The sequence below is a fragment of the Rutidosis leptorrhynchoides genome, chromosome 7, assembly GCF_046630445.1.
Source record: "Rutidosis leptorrhynchoides isolate AG116_Rl617_1_P2 chromosome 7, CSIRO_AGI_Rlap_v1, whole genome shotgun sequence".
In the NCBI taxonomy this organism is placed as follows: domain Eukaryota; kingdom Viridiplantae; phylum Streptophyta; class Magnoliopsida; order Asterales; family Asteraceae; genus Rutidosis; species Rutidosis leptorrhynchoides.
The window spans coordinates 139,483,187-139,499,421 of NC_092339.1; positions in this window are offsets into that span (position 1 = coordinate 139,483,187).

The following is a 16,235-nucleotide window of genomic DNA, read 5'->3' on the forward strand; positions in this document are numbered from 1 at the left end:
TTTATATTATCTAATGTATTAAGATTAATACATTTATATATATATAGGATTATATTAAGATATGTTTTTATATAACTACTACTTTATTTGGTAAAATAATATTTATAATGGAGAGTTGTAATATTTTTATAATAATAATGATACTAATAATAATAAATAATAGTAATGATAGCAAAAATGATAATAATAATAATAATAATAATATATAAAAATCTTGATAATGATAGTATTAATAATAATAATAATAATAATAATAATAATAATAATAATAATAATAATAATAATAATAATAATAATAATAATAATAATAATAATAATAATAATAATAATAATAATAATAAGAGTAATACTAATACTACCTCACATGAAAAAGCTCCAAAAAGAAAATTAATGTCTTTGACAGGGCTCGAACCCAAGACCTCTCGCTTAACCGAAGACTTCCTTAACCATCGCTCCATTTATTTATTTTCTCTTTGATATTCGTTCTAATAATATGTAACACTTATTTTTCTGTTTCCTAATTTCTTCCTCTTCTTTTCAAAAAGAAAAGAAAAAAATGCCACAGATAAGGATTGAACCTGTGACCTGCCATTAACCCAACATGGTGATGCCCCGTACAAAACCATCGTGTACGGATCATCAACAACAGGATCATTACAAGGTTAAGTACTATATGTTGTAATAAAAGAAGTTGCATTCACGATAAAAAGGTGACGTCGTAACCGACGTCAATTGTTTTACACCAACAGTATGCTTCTACGAATAGCAAGCACGAATAAATGTATGTGACCCTTAGGTCATTACAAAACATAGTTCAAAAGTATTAAAGTTTGAATGCAAGATAAACAGTTCATGCGGTGATAACACTAGAGCAGCGGGTGTCTACGGCAAGACTAGCACGACAACGGAAGCAAATAACCTTAAGCACCTGAGAAAAACATGCTTAAAAACGTCAACACAAAGGTTGGTGAGCTATAGTTTAAGTATAACAGTATGTAAGGTAGGCCACGAGATTTCAGTGCTACAAAGAGCGTTTCAAAACAGTATGATAAAGTATATGTTAACAGTGGGCACTTGGTAACTAACTTAATGTTTATACCCCCTGAAAGTACACTTGGCAAGTGCATATGTATACGAAGTATTAAACACTCGTTAAATGCTAGCGCTACTAGCCCGAGTGGGGATGTCACACCCTATGGATCCATATCTAAGATTCGCGTTCACCGGTTCAAAAACCAATGACTAAACGTTACCGAGCTAAAGGGAATGTTTCTGCCGTTATATAACCCACACATATATAAGTTTAAGTACTCGTGCCTAGTATGTAAAACATAAAATGCGCATGTATTCTCAGTTCCCAAAATAGTTAAAGTAAAAAGGGAATGCTATAACTCACAATGATAAAGTAGCGGTAAAGTATGACTCGGAAAGTAAGCAAGTAATGAAGGTTGTCCAAACGGGTCCTCAACCTAAGTCAAATAGTACTAAGTCAGTAAATCATCCGAATAGGTTTAAAAGTATGTAAATAAGGTCTTAAGGGTCATCATCATTCATCATTTAACAAAAGGTGTAAAGTAAGTTTCGTTTAGGAAAGTAGTTTAAAACAAAGGCTGAATTCGGTCAGTCACCACGGCCTCTACCCTTACTGAAATAAGGTGAGACCAGTGGCCATGGCTCCGTATATGAGTCCTTTAAGTGTGGTAAAATTTAAAGAAGCAAACTCGTCTTCGTTTGACCATGGCGACGGTCTAAGTGCGAGTAGGTCAGAAATTTTTGCACAACGTTAAAAGGACATAGTGACGATCGGAGGGCCATAAATCCTAAACCGTAACTCGGATTAAGATGAGTCCTATATGAAAAGTTATCTACTCGAATAGAGATATTTGAAAATCATAATCACAACAGCCCAGGTCTTACTGATCAGACCCAGAATACAGAAAACAGACAGGTCAGTAGGTTCCAGTGGTTCTTGGTGTTCGATGCTTATCACGGTTCTCATCCTTGATGCATGTAGCTTCAAGTGTACAACTCGTTGATGTGTTTTCATCATTTTCACCAAGGTTTGACCATCATAACCCTTGTGTAAGTCTAAGACATGAAGCACAACTCACTTAAGTGTTGCAAGTGTTTTGATAAACCAAAGTTACATCAAAGTCTTAGATCTAACACATACATGAACTTTAAAACTAATAATAAGTTACAAACTTGAAAATGAACTTATGAAATCAAGATCTTAAGTTGTAGAACATAATTCTTAGTTTGATCTTGAAGATCCAAGACTCAAAAGTCTAGATCTAACATAAGTGTACAAAGTTATAATTAAAGAAACTTACTTACATGTTCTTGAACTTTTAAAGTTAACTTTTAGTTCAAGATTAATGAGATCAAAGTTAACTAGTAACATTTGACCAACAAGAACATAAATCATGAAATTAAAGTGCAAGTATAAGCTAAGTAATGAGTTCATGGGTTGCATACTTTAAAGATTCAAACCAAAGTTTGATCTTTAAGAAAGTAAACTTTAAAGTTTACTAACATGAATTACAAGTATGAGTTACAACACATGAACCTTAAATCTTTTGAAACAATAAATGTAGAATCATAAACTAGTAAGTTTATGTTCTTGTGTTCTTGAAAATACAAGATATTATGAAGAATGAAACTAAAGAGTTTGATTCTTGGAATTTAGTAAGTAAATAATAACAAGTAACAAAGTAACAACAACTAACAACTACAAACAATTAACAACAAAGAACAAAGATGATGATGATATATGGTGTTCTTGGTTTTGGTTTCTAGGAGGAAAAGGAAGGAGAAAGAAAGCTTGTAACTTACAAGAATGAAGAGAAAGTTGAGAGGAAAAATGAGAGCAAGCAAGGTGTGTGAAGTGGAATGCTACAAGTGAGTGAAGTAAGTAATAAAATTTGAAAACCAAACCTCCCTTTACTCTTGCCAAAACCGACGGTTGGGAGGTGGAATGGGGGAGGGGATTGTTTGTTGGTTACTAGCTTGCAAAGTCTTACAAAAGTTGGATATTTAGTGTTAGTTCATGGGGATTGTAAGGTAACTAGATTCCATGTGCTTAAACTAACTAGTTACTCTTGAAAGTAATACTTACAAGTGTTAGTGGGCTAACTAAGTCCATTAATATGGGTAGGGTGGGCTTCTAAAGTCCACTAATACTAATAAAGGCCCAAGTTCAATTAAAAGCCCAAGTATGTATGTAGTTAACAAGTTTATCCTATTAAAAGCCCAAGTAACTAACTAACAACTTTAGTTAAATAAAATGATTAATAAAACTTAATCATGAACGTAAATAATACTTGAAAATATTATTCGTGTAAGTTTCGTGTGTCACAAAGACGTTTCGGGCAATTAAAGTCAAGTTCGGGCAATCATGGCAACATGTAAATGTAATAACGTACATTTGTTTAATCACAGTATTAATAATAATAATTATTAATAAATAAATGTTGGAAATTCCAGGGTCGTTACATTACCCACCTGTTAAAGAAAATTTCGTCCCGAAATTTTAAGCTGAGGTAGATGGAGGTGTCGGGAAAAGGTGAGGATACTTCCGCATCATTTGATCCTCTAGTTCCCAAGTAAACTCAGGTCCTTGTTTGGCATTCCATCGTACTCGGACGATCGGAATCTTGTTGCATTTCAAAGTTTTGATCTCACGATCCATAATCTCAACTGGTTCTTCTACAAAGTGGAGTTTGTCATCAATTGTAAGTTCTTCAAGTGGTATGATAAGTTCAGGTGCAGCAAGACACTTCTTCAAGTTTGACACGTGGAAGGTAGGATGAACTGAGCTCAATTGTGCTGGTAGATCCAAACGGTAAGCAACGGGTCCAACACGTTCCAAAATTTTAAAAGGACCAATGTATCGTGGGTTCAACTTTCCACGTTTTCCAAAACGAATCACACATTTCCAAGGTGCAACCTTTAACATTACACGGTCGCCCACGTTGAATTCAAAGTCCTTACGTTTAAGATCGGCATAACTCTTTTGACGATCGTGGGCAGTCTTAAGTCTAGCTTGTATCTGAGCAATCTTCTCCGTGGTTTTGTGGACTACCTCGGGTCCGGTGATTTGCTTTTCGCCTACTTCGGCCCAACAAATAGGAGATCGGTACTTGCAGCCATACAATGCTTCGAAAGGTGCGGCATTAATGCTAGAGTGATAACTGTTGTTGTAAGAAAATTCGGCGAGTGGCAAATGCCTTTCCCAGGCCTTTCCGAAATCAATGACACATGCACGCAACATGTCTTCCAATGTCTGAATTATTCGTTCACTTTTCCCATCAGTCTGAGGGTGATAAGCAGTACTCATGTCATAACCCCAAATAGGGCCGGGGAAATATGACTTCACAATATCACAACACAAGTATGTATAAATGAGAACGACTCTATATGAGACGTTTTATGTGATAACCAATGTATTAAAGCAGCGGAAAGTGTTAAGTCATTACAATTGTAAACTTTAATGTTCTAATGCAATAACATGATTGTATAAATGCAGACTCCAAAAGCAGCAAAGTCCAAATAGCAAATAATCTTTAGCAATCTTCACCTGAGACAAAACATGCTTAAAGTGTCAACTAAAATAGTTGACTGAACAACATAGGTTTAATAATTATAACAAGATTTAGACCACAAGATTTAAATAAGCGGTTTAATCAGTTCGATAATAGTACTGGTGTATATGATATCGATACTAACCATTAGTTACCCTAAACACATCACATTCGTTTCGTTCATCGTTGTTATGTATCCATTGACCAGCGGTCATCCGGATAGAGATGTCACCCTCAATAGCGCTATCACAATAACTAAGCTTACCAAATTCCAGTAATTAACGATATCATGGTAGGGATTAAGCATGAATCAAAGCATGTTAGCAAACAGTTTGAACTGATCAAAATAAAGTTTGAGTACTTGTGTCTAAGCGTAAAACAGTTTAAAAGCAAGCATGTGTCTCACCCCAAAGTTATAAAACAGTTAAGAAATAGTAAAAAGAGGGGCTATGAAGTTCACCTTAATAGCAGATAGATATTCCACGCAAGTTATATGATCGGAGTGTTGAACACGGAGATCTCAACCTAGAGATATTATGTTTGATTAGTTAATGTCTAATAGACATAAAGTTTGTTTATTAATATAGCAAACTATATTAACAGTGACCGTTCTCGAGAAAAGTTATATTTATATAAGTGATAATATACTTAGTGTACTTAAGTGTTACTATATAGATAAGTGTATAAGTTATACTAATAATAGTATTATTACTTAATTAATCAACTATTGTATAAGTTATCATTATATGTTACGTATATAATTATATCCATGTGATACATACATATATATTCTTTATTATTATTATTCATGTATGTATCCAATACTATATGATACATATATAGTAGGTGTATATAATAGTGTAAGGTGGTACATATACATATACTTATTACTTTTCTTATTAACCTAATATAACTTTCATAATATACATTCATACATACATACACGCGTACATATATATACATATATACATATACATATACACGTATGTATATATTTACATATACACACACACATACCTACAATGTATAAATGCACATACGTACGTATGCATGCATGCATGCATGTACATTCTTTATTATTACCTATTAATTAATCTCATGCTCATAAAATCATACCTTACTCATCAACCCTAATCTTATTATTCATAAACAATTCTTTTTCTTAATCTATATCATAATCATTCAAGCAACCTTAACCATAATCTTTAACTAGTTCTTACCCCTTTTTATCATCATCATTATCTTTATTACTAATAATCATATTCTTTATCTTATTACTATATAATCATAATCATACAACTATTATTATTATCTATCTTATTAATCAAAACACAAATCTTTCATTATAACTACTAATTGATCTCCTAGCTTATTCACTTACATAAAATCATAATCATAATCTTATAATTATTCTTTTAACTTAATCATAATACTTAATATTATCAATATCTTACTACTACCATTATAGTTACCATACTTATTCATCATAACTTTACTTATTTTCATTCTCATATTTATATTTATTAACTTCACATTCATGTTCATAATCTTATTAATTCCATAATACAAATTTTATTACCTTTATTCCACAATCATAATTACATAATTATATTCATAATGATCAGTATGTTCATCTTATTCATATTAACATCGTGTTCATAATTATAACCATAATTATATTGATAATCATATCACTTCTTAAGTCATAACCCTAGTTATATCATAATATACGTTCGTTTAAATCATGCTATCATATCATATTCATAGTATGAAGTCTTAAATAAAAGTTTAAAGTTTAGTTGGTTACCCAAGAATGATCAAGTGGGTGTGTGAGTCTCCATTGGTCAGCCCGTAAGAACAAGATGACGAGCAGCAATAATACGATCAGAGGTAGCTCCGGTTTAGCAAAGAAAAACACGAGCAAACATATCAGAAAATAGTGCCCGTTCAATGGTGAATTACAGTGGTGTTTGGCGGTGATCGGTGGTAACCGACTGCGAACAGAAAGCAGCCCTGAGCAGCAGTCAAACGTGGTTTTTGGGCTGCATTTTTCGAACAGAAAGAGCTCGCACAGGAGCAGCGAACAATGGTGGAAAATTGAGCGGGTTTTATGGCCGGTTTTGGTCACGTAGAACAGCAGAAACGTAGCAGCAACAATGGCGACTTATGGGGCTATTTGGGTGGCGAAAAACTGTAGAAACGGAAGATGTTTAATGGTGGTTTGCAGCTGCACAGAAGCAGGCTGTTTTAGTCGAGCAACAGCAGCAAAAATAGGAGCTGCAGTGGGTCGTTTTGGTGGCGGATCACAGCAGAAAAAGCTGCTGTAGCAGCGGTGGTGGTGGCTGCAAAAAAAAAGGCAGCCCGGTGGCGATGATGGAAGGCTGCAGGTAGCAGCTGCAGAGGGTGACGATGAGAGGCTGTTTTGATCACAAAAACTTGCTGCAACAGGAGCACTTTGTGGGCTGTAAAAAGGGACGTGTTGCAGATGCAATTAGCAACTTGTTATGGCTCAAAAAAGACAGCAGAAACAGTAGGAAACAATGGCGAAAAGGCTGCTGTTTTGTGGGTTGTTTCATCGACTGCAACAGCAGGTTTGGAGGGCTGTTGTGGTCGACTACAAGGGTGGGTTTAGAGGTTGTTTAGTCGACAAAAAGAGGGAAAGAAAAGGCTGTGATGGTGATTGGATATGCAGGTTGTAGTGGGTGGCGAATGGTGATGGTTTCTAGCGATGGAAGGGTGTCGAATTGGGCTGCTTGGGATGCAGAAACCAGTCGACTAATTTGCAAGGTTGGGAGGGTATTTATAGTCGATGCAGGTGAGCTGTTTTGGAGAGTGGTTGCTCGACAAGAATGATGTTAAAGGTGATCACCAACTGCCGAACCAAAAGAAGATAAGGAAAGGAATTTGGGTGTGATTTTTGGAATACAAGTTGAATGAAAAATTAAGAAAATAATGGATCCTTTTATAGAGGGGGAAATAGAGTCCTAATCATATTATAATTACTTGGTGTTCAAGGAGTAGGATCTAGATTAGGATGCAAGAAAAATGTAGTTGATTAGGATTAGTTTAGGGAGTTGGAAATAGATTAGAATTAGGATCACTCCATGTTAGTTATTCTTTAATTGTATTTATTTTATTTATTTATTTATTTCGTTAAACTTGCTAGCTCATTTATTTGTATCATTTGTATTTTTTTTTATTAAAGTTATTATTATTATTACTATTATTAAGGTTACATTTATTTAAATACATTATATTTAATTATTAGTTCCTAACTTTTATAAATGCTTAATTTGGTTCTAATAGTTTTTTTTTTAAATGTCACCATTTAATATTATTACATATAGTTTATATTATTAATTTAGTATTAGGGTTAGGGTTTAACATTAAGTATTAAATGGTATTAGGGTTTAACACTTAATGCATTGGGTTAGGTTTAGGGTTTTTAAATGATATTAGGGTTTTGGTATTAATTACCTTATTTATTATATCCGGATAACAACCCTAATTATAATATACAAGATCCGACAATGAAACCCCAAGGGCAATTTAGTAAATTCAGAATGGAAAAGTGAGGGTTGTTATAGTACCTCCCCGTTAATTTAAACTTCGTCCCGAAGATTCAGGAAGACTTCTCGAATGCATCAGCGAGTGAGAATAGATGTGAATATGTCCATTTCATTTGGTCTTCACGTTCCCAGGTATACTCGGGGCCTCTACATGAATCCCAACGGATTTTAACAATAGGAATTGTTGTCCTGTTTCAAGCGTTTGATCTCACGATCCATAACTTCTACAGGTTCTTCTATGATGTGCATTTTATTATCAATGCGGAGGTAATTCAAAGGGATAACATGGGTGTCATCTTGACTAGGTTTCCTTAAAACGAATTGTGATATTTTAGTCGTACAAGCATTTCAGTAAGTTGGATACCTGAAATATGCAACGATCATTACTAAGTTTATTTGAAACCTTGAGTGTTTATGTCGCCATTAGGGCGGACAATCAGAGAGAAGTACTTGGAGACCACAACCATGTAGTTTGATGCATAGCTTGTGTTTGTTAGATATGTTACCGACTTCAAATTCCGGAAGATAACCATAGACATGATACCTTTAGTTTTCAAGAAATATCTAATGTGAATAGACGTAACGAGATTCCAGCTGAGGAGTTACTAATCAGGCTTATATGCAAAGCATGCCATAATTACTAAAATGCCCTCAGAATGGTATGAAAGATTAACGAAAGATCATAATACATGCGACCTTACCCTTGGAAAGAGTTTTTGAAAGCACATCTGCTATATGTTGAAACAGAGGTCGAAACTTGACTAGGATAACATCTAGTTGTAACTAGTGAGGAAGAAATGTTTAGTGTAAACACATAAACACCATAATCGTTTAAGGTAACTCCTTTAGAGAGGATAGCGAGGATCATAAATTATATTTCTGATAGCAAATCGCACGAAAGGTGTGATCTCTTAATGAGATAGACGTTCTCGCACAGATGGCGGGTCGATCTATCATTCACTTATGAGTTTAAGTGCGAATGAAAAGAAATATAATCATTGGCTACAAAGAATAGTTTACACCGGGTGAGGAAATATCTTAAAAATGCTTTCTTGTGCCAAAAAGATATTAAATCATAGAATTGACGTTTTACGAGGTTGCTGTGGTTTAGCCGTGAGATATCAGAAGTAAAATCTTCTCAAAAGTCAACCTTAAAAGGGAAAAATTGATGAGAACATACGGGTTTTAAATGATGAACTTTAATGATAAGTTTCAGAGGACGAGAGGAATTGTGATTAATATGTAGTGTAGAATAACACGAAAATTTTATATGAAAATGCAATGAAGACTTTATAGAAGTTCGAGTCGTTTAAGGTAACAATGTAAAAAGAAACGAAGTTCTTAGTAAAACTATAGTTATATACAACATGTACTATTTTAAGTAAAATATCTTTTGAAAATAATTGATTTGTGAAAGTGAGAGTATAATTATATTTGTACTAGTAAAAAATAAGTAACGGTAAGTTTTATTTACTTTATTATATACGATTTATAAAATTTGCAAGAATGACAGAATTTTCATATTTTGGAGGTTACGAGTTGGGAAAAGATTGATAAAGATCAAGTGAATGATTTTTGAAAATTTCGAGGATATTTAAGCAAAAATGTTACGAGTTAATGAAAACCATTGAATTTAAATGTGGTTAATGACTATTTGGAATTTAAAATGTTCATGTGTGAAGTTGTTGCTGTCAAGTGAGATATGAATGGTAGAGTATGAGAATGTGATAGTGAATGTGGTGTTTATAATATCTTCGTTTGAATATTCAAATGAAAATCTTGCGAGTGGTTGTCGCTTATCTTCGACGGGTTTCCTAATGGGTTTATGAAAATCTACACTGGAAGCGTAATTGCAGATAACGGGAGGCTTGCTTCGAAGAAGTTTCGGGGGTGTCACTTCAAGTAACTTAAGAACATGCATCCTTCCCTCCAGCGGGGATGTGATAATTAAGCGTCAAAGAGATAAGTTGTTTAAGAAAGAAAGAACGCATAGCTTTACAACTTTTATGGCATAGGAGAATTTGTTAATCTACTCATGGGTATGAGATAGATAGTTTGGTTGAAACGAGCTACTCGTATATCTACAAATCAGATGTTGATTAACCTTCATGTAATAACATGAATGGCTTGGAAATTTCTCTTTGATTCACTTTCTATTCCATATGTCATGATATTGAAATTTCTATATGAATTGCCGCAATATAATCACGTCGGTCAAGCATCATTATATTTCACTAATTCATATTTCCATACCAAGGTCACTCCATAAGGTCAGGACACGTGATCAAACTTAGATAGTTGATGTGGGAATGTTGAGTCATGAGTGACATCCCTTTGTGTGAGTCAAGAATACTTTAAATCTCAATGGCGAAATCAAGTCATAAGGTATGTATGGATATGATAACAATCACATACTAACTGATCCTTCAGAATTGGGATCAGGCAAGATGATAGGGCTTTTGACTCGACATCCTTAGGAAAGGATACAAAATATCAGAAGAGGTAAAGGCAGGAAGTAAGATGAAATAGCATTATAAAGATTAAAGGAAAGCGCTTAAAACTAAGGCAGGAAAGGTTATAGTCCTATAGATTGCTAAGGCACCCTAACTAACACATAAGGCAAACATAAAATGCAATCCTGGTTCTCTATAACAAGCCCGACTCTGATACCACTCTGTCATACCCCCAAATAGGGCCGGGGAAATATGTCTTCACAATATCACAACACAAGTATGTATAAACGAGAACGACTCTATATGAGACGTTTTATTTGATAACCAATGTATTAAAGCAGCGGAAAGTGTTAAGTCATTACAATTGTAAACTTTAATGTTCTAATGCAATAACATGATTGTATAAATACGGACTCCAAAGCAGCAAAGTCCAAATAGCAAATAATCTTTAGCAATCTTCACCTGAGACAAAACATGCTTAAAGTGTCAACCAAAATGGTTGAGTGAACAACATAGGTTTAATAATTATAACAAGTTTTAGACCACAAGATTTAAATAAGCGGTTTAATCAGTTCGGTAATAGTGCTGGTGTATATGATATCGATACTAACCATTAGTTACCCTAAACACATCACGTTCGTGTCGTTCATCGTTATTATGTATCCATTGACCAGCGGTCATCCGGATAGAGACGTCACCCTCAATAGCGCTATCACAATAACTAAGCTTACCAAATTCCAGTAATTAACGATATCATGGTAGGGATTAAGCATGAATCAAAGCATGTTAGCAAACAGTTTGAACTGATCAAAATAAAGTTTGAGTACTTGTGTCTAAGCGTAAAACAGTTTAAAAGCAAGCATGTGTCTCACCCCAAAGTTATAAAACAGTTAAGAAATAGTAAAAAGAGGGGCTATGAAGTTCACCTTAATAGCAGATAGATATTCCACGCAAGTTATATGATCGGAGTGTTGAACACGAAGATCTCAACCTAGAGATATTATGTTTGATTAGTTAATGTCTAATAGACATAAAGTGTGTTTATTAATAGAGCAAACTATATTAACAGTGACCGTTCTCGAGAAAAGTTATATTTATATAAGTGATAATATACTTAGTGTACTTAAGTGTTACTATATAGATAAGTGTATAAGTTATACTAATAATAGTATTATTATTTAATTAATCAACTATTGTATAAGTTATCATTATATGTTACGTATATAATTATATCCATGTGATACATACATATATATTCTTTATTATTATTATTCATGTATGTATCCAATACTATATGATAAATATATAGTAGGTGTATATAATAGTGTAAGATGGTACATATACATATACTTATTACTTTTCTTATTAACCTTATATAACTTTCATAATATACATTCATACATACATACACACGTACATATACATACATATATACATATACATATACATGTATGTATATATTTACATATACACACACATATACCTACAATGTATACATGCACATACGTACGTATGCATGCATGCACTTTCTTTATTATTACCTATTAATTAATCTCATGCTCATAAAATCATACCTTACTCATCAACCCTAATCTTATTATTCATAAACAATTCTTTTTCTTAATCTATATCATAATCATTCAATCAACCTTAACCATAATCTTTAACTAGTTCTTACCCCTTTTTATCATCATCATTATCTTTATTACTAATAATCATATTCTTTATCTTATTACTCTATAATCATAATCATACAACTATTATTATTATCTAGCTTATTAATCAAAACACAAATCTTTCATTATAACTACTAATTGATCTCCTAGCTTATTCACTTACATAAAATCATAATCATAATCTTATAATTATTCTTTTAACTTAATCATAATACTTAATATTATCAATATCTTACTACTACCATTATAGTTACCATACTTATTCATCATAACTTTACTTATTTTCATTCTCATATTTATATTTATTAACTTCACATTCATGTACATAATCTTATTAATTCCATAATACAAATTTTATTACCTTTATTCCACAATCATAATTACATAATTATATTCATAATGATCAGTATGTTCATCTTATTCATATTAACATCGTGTTCATAATTATAACCATAATTATATTGATAATCATATCACTTCTTAAGTCATAACCCTAGTTATATCATAATATACGTTCGTTTAAATCATGCTATCATATCATATTCATAGTATGAAGTCTTAAATAAAAGTTTAAAGTTTAGTTGGTTACCCAAGAATGATCAAGTGGGTGTGTGAGTCTCCATTGGTCAGCCCGTAAGAATAAGATGACGAGCAGCAATAATACGATCAGAGGTAGCTCCGGTTTAGCAAAGAAAAACACGAGCAAACACAGCAGAAAATAGTGCCCGTTCAATGGTGAATTACAGCGGTGACTGGCGGTGATCGGTGGTAACCGACTGCGAACAGAAAGCAGCCCTGAGCAGCAGTCAAACGTGGTTTTTGGGCTGCATTTTTCGAACAGAAAGAGCTCGCACAGGAGCAGCGAACAATGGTGGAAAATTGAGCGGGTTTTATGGCCGGTTTTGGTCACGTAGAACAGCAGAAATGTAGCAGCAACAATGGCGACTTATGGGGCTATTTGGGTGGCGAAAAACTGCAGAAACGGAAGATGTTTAATGGTGGTTTGCAGCTGCACAGAAGCAGGCTGTTTTAGTCGAGCAACAGCAGCAAAAATAGGAGCTGCAGTGGGTCGTTTTGGTGGCGGATCACAGCAGAAAAAGCTGCTGTAGCAGCGGTGGTGGTGGCTGCAAAAAAAAGGCAGCCCGGTGGCGGTGATGGAAGGCTGCAGGTAGCAGCTGCAGAGGGTGACGATGAGAGGCTGTTTTGATCACGAAAACTTGCTGCAACAGGAGCACTTTGTGGGCTGTAAAAAGGGACGTGTTGCAGCTGCAATTAGCAACATGTTATGGCTCAAAAAGACAGCAGAAACAGTAGGAAACAATGGCAAAAAGGCTGCTGTTTTGTGGGTTGTTTCGTCGACTGCAACAGCAGGTTTGGAGGGTGGGTTTAGAGGTTGTTTAGTCGACAAAAAGAGGGAAAGAAAAGGCTGTGATGGTGATTGGATATGCAGGTTGTAGAGGGTGGCGAATGGTGATGGTTTCTAGCGATGGAAGGGTGTCGAATTGGGCTGCTTGGGATGCAGAAACCAGTCGACTAATTTGCAGGGTTGGGAGGGTATTTATAGTCGATGCAGGTGAGCTGTTTTGGAGAGTGGTTGCTCGACAAGAATGATGTTAAAGGTGATCACCAACTGCCGAACCAAAAGAAGATAAGGAAAGGAATTTGGGTGTGATTTTTGGAATACAAGTTGAATGGAAAATTAAGAAACTAATGGATCCTTTTATAGAGGGGGAAATAGAGTCCTAATCATATTATAATTACTTGGTGTTCAAGGAGTAGGATCTAGATTAGGATGCAAGAAAAATGTAGTTGATTAGGATTAGTTTAGGGAGTTGGAAATAGATTAGAATTAGGATCACTCCATGTTAGTTATTCTTTAATTGTATTTATTTTATTTATTTATTTATTTCGTTAAACTTGCTAGCCCATTTATTTGTATCATTTGTATTTTTTTTTTCTATTAAAGTTATTATTATTATTACTATTATTAAGGTTACATTTATTTAAATACGTTATATTTAATTATTAGTTCCTAACTTTTATAAATGCTTAATTTGGTTCTAATAGTTTTTATTTTTTTTAAATGTCACCATTTAATATTATTACATATAGTTTATATTATTAATTTAGTATTAGGGTTAGGGTTTAACATTAAGTATTAAATGGTATTAGGGTTTAACACTTAATGCATTGGGTTAGGTTTAGGGTTTTTAAATGATATTAGGGTTTTGGTATTAATTACCTTATTTATTATATCCGGATAACAACCCTAATTATAATATACATGATCCGACAATGAAACCCTAAGGGCAATTTAGTAAATTCAGAATGGAAAAGTCAGGGTTGTTATAGTACCTCCCCGTTAATTTAAACTTCGTCCTGAAGTTTCAGGAAGACTTCTCGAATGCATCAGCGGGTGAGAATAGATGTGAATATGTCCATTTCATTTGGTCTTCACGTTCCCAGGTATACTCGGGGCCTCTACATGAATCCCAACGGATTTTAACAATAGGAATTGTTGTCCTGTTTCAAGCGTTTGATCTCACGATCCATAACTTCTACAGGTTCTTCTATGATGTGCATTTTATTATCAATGCGGAGGTAATTCAAAGGGATAACATGGGTGTCATCATGACTAGGTTTCCTTAAAACGGATTGTGATATTTTAGTCGTACAAGCATTTCAGTAAGTTGGACACCTGAAATATGCAACGATCATTACTAAGTTTATTTGAAACCTTGAGTGTTTATGTCGCCATTAGGGCGGACAATCAGAGAGAAGTACTTGGAGACCACAACCATGTAGTTTGATGCATGCCTTGTGTTTGTTAGATATGTTACCGACTTCAAATTCCGGAAGATAACCATAGACATGATACCTTTGGTTTTCAAGAAATATCTAATGTGAATAGACGTAACGAGATTCCAGCTGAGGAGTTACTAATCAGGCTTATATGCAAAGCATGCCATAATTACTAAAATGCCCTCAGAATGGTATGAAAGATTAACGAAAGATCATAATACATGCGAACTTACCCTTGGAAAGAGTTTTTGAAAGCACATCTGCTATATGTTGAAACAGAGGTCGAAACTTGACTAGGATAACATCTAGTTGTAACTAGTGAGGAAGAAATGTTTAGTGTAAACACATAAACACCATAATCGTTTAAGGTAACTCCTTTAGAGAGGATAGCGAGGATCATAAATTATATTTCTGATAGCAAATCGCACGAAAGGTGTGATCTCTTAATGAGATAGACGTTCTCGCACAGATGGCGGGTCGATCTATCATTCACTTATGAGTTTAAGTGCGGATGAAAAGAAATATAATCATTGGCTACAAAGAATAGTTTACACCGGGTGAGGAAATATCTGAAAAATGCTTTCTTGTGCCAAAAAGATATTAAATCATAGAATTGACGTTTTACGAGGTTGCTGTGGTTTAGCTGTGAGATATCAGAAGTAAAATCTTCTCAAAAGTCAACCTTAAAATGGAAAAATTGATGAGAACATACGGGTTTTAAATGATGAACTTTAATGATAAGTTTCAGAGGACGAGAGGAATTGTGATTAATATGTAGTGTAGAATAACACAAAAAATTTATATGAAAATGCAATGAAGACTTTATAGAAGTTCGAGTCGTTTAAGGTAACAATGTAAAAAGAAACGAAGTTCTTAGTAAAACTAGAGTTATATACAACATGTACTATTTTAAGTAAAATATCTTTTGAAAATAATTGATTTGTGAAAGTGAGAGTATAATTATATTTGTACTAGTCAAAAATAAGTAACGGTAAGTTTTATTTACTTTATTATATACGATTTATAAAATTTGCAAGAATGACAGAATTTTCATATTTTGGAGGTTACGAGTTGGAAAAAGATTGATAAAGATCAAGTGAATGATTTTTGAAAATTTCGAGGATATTTAAGCAAAAATGTTACGAGTTAATG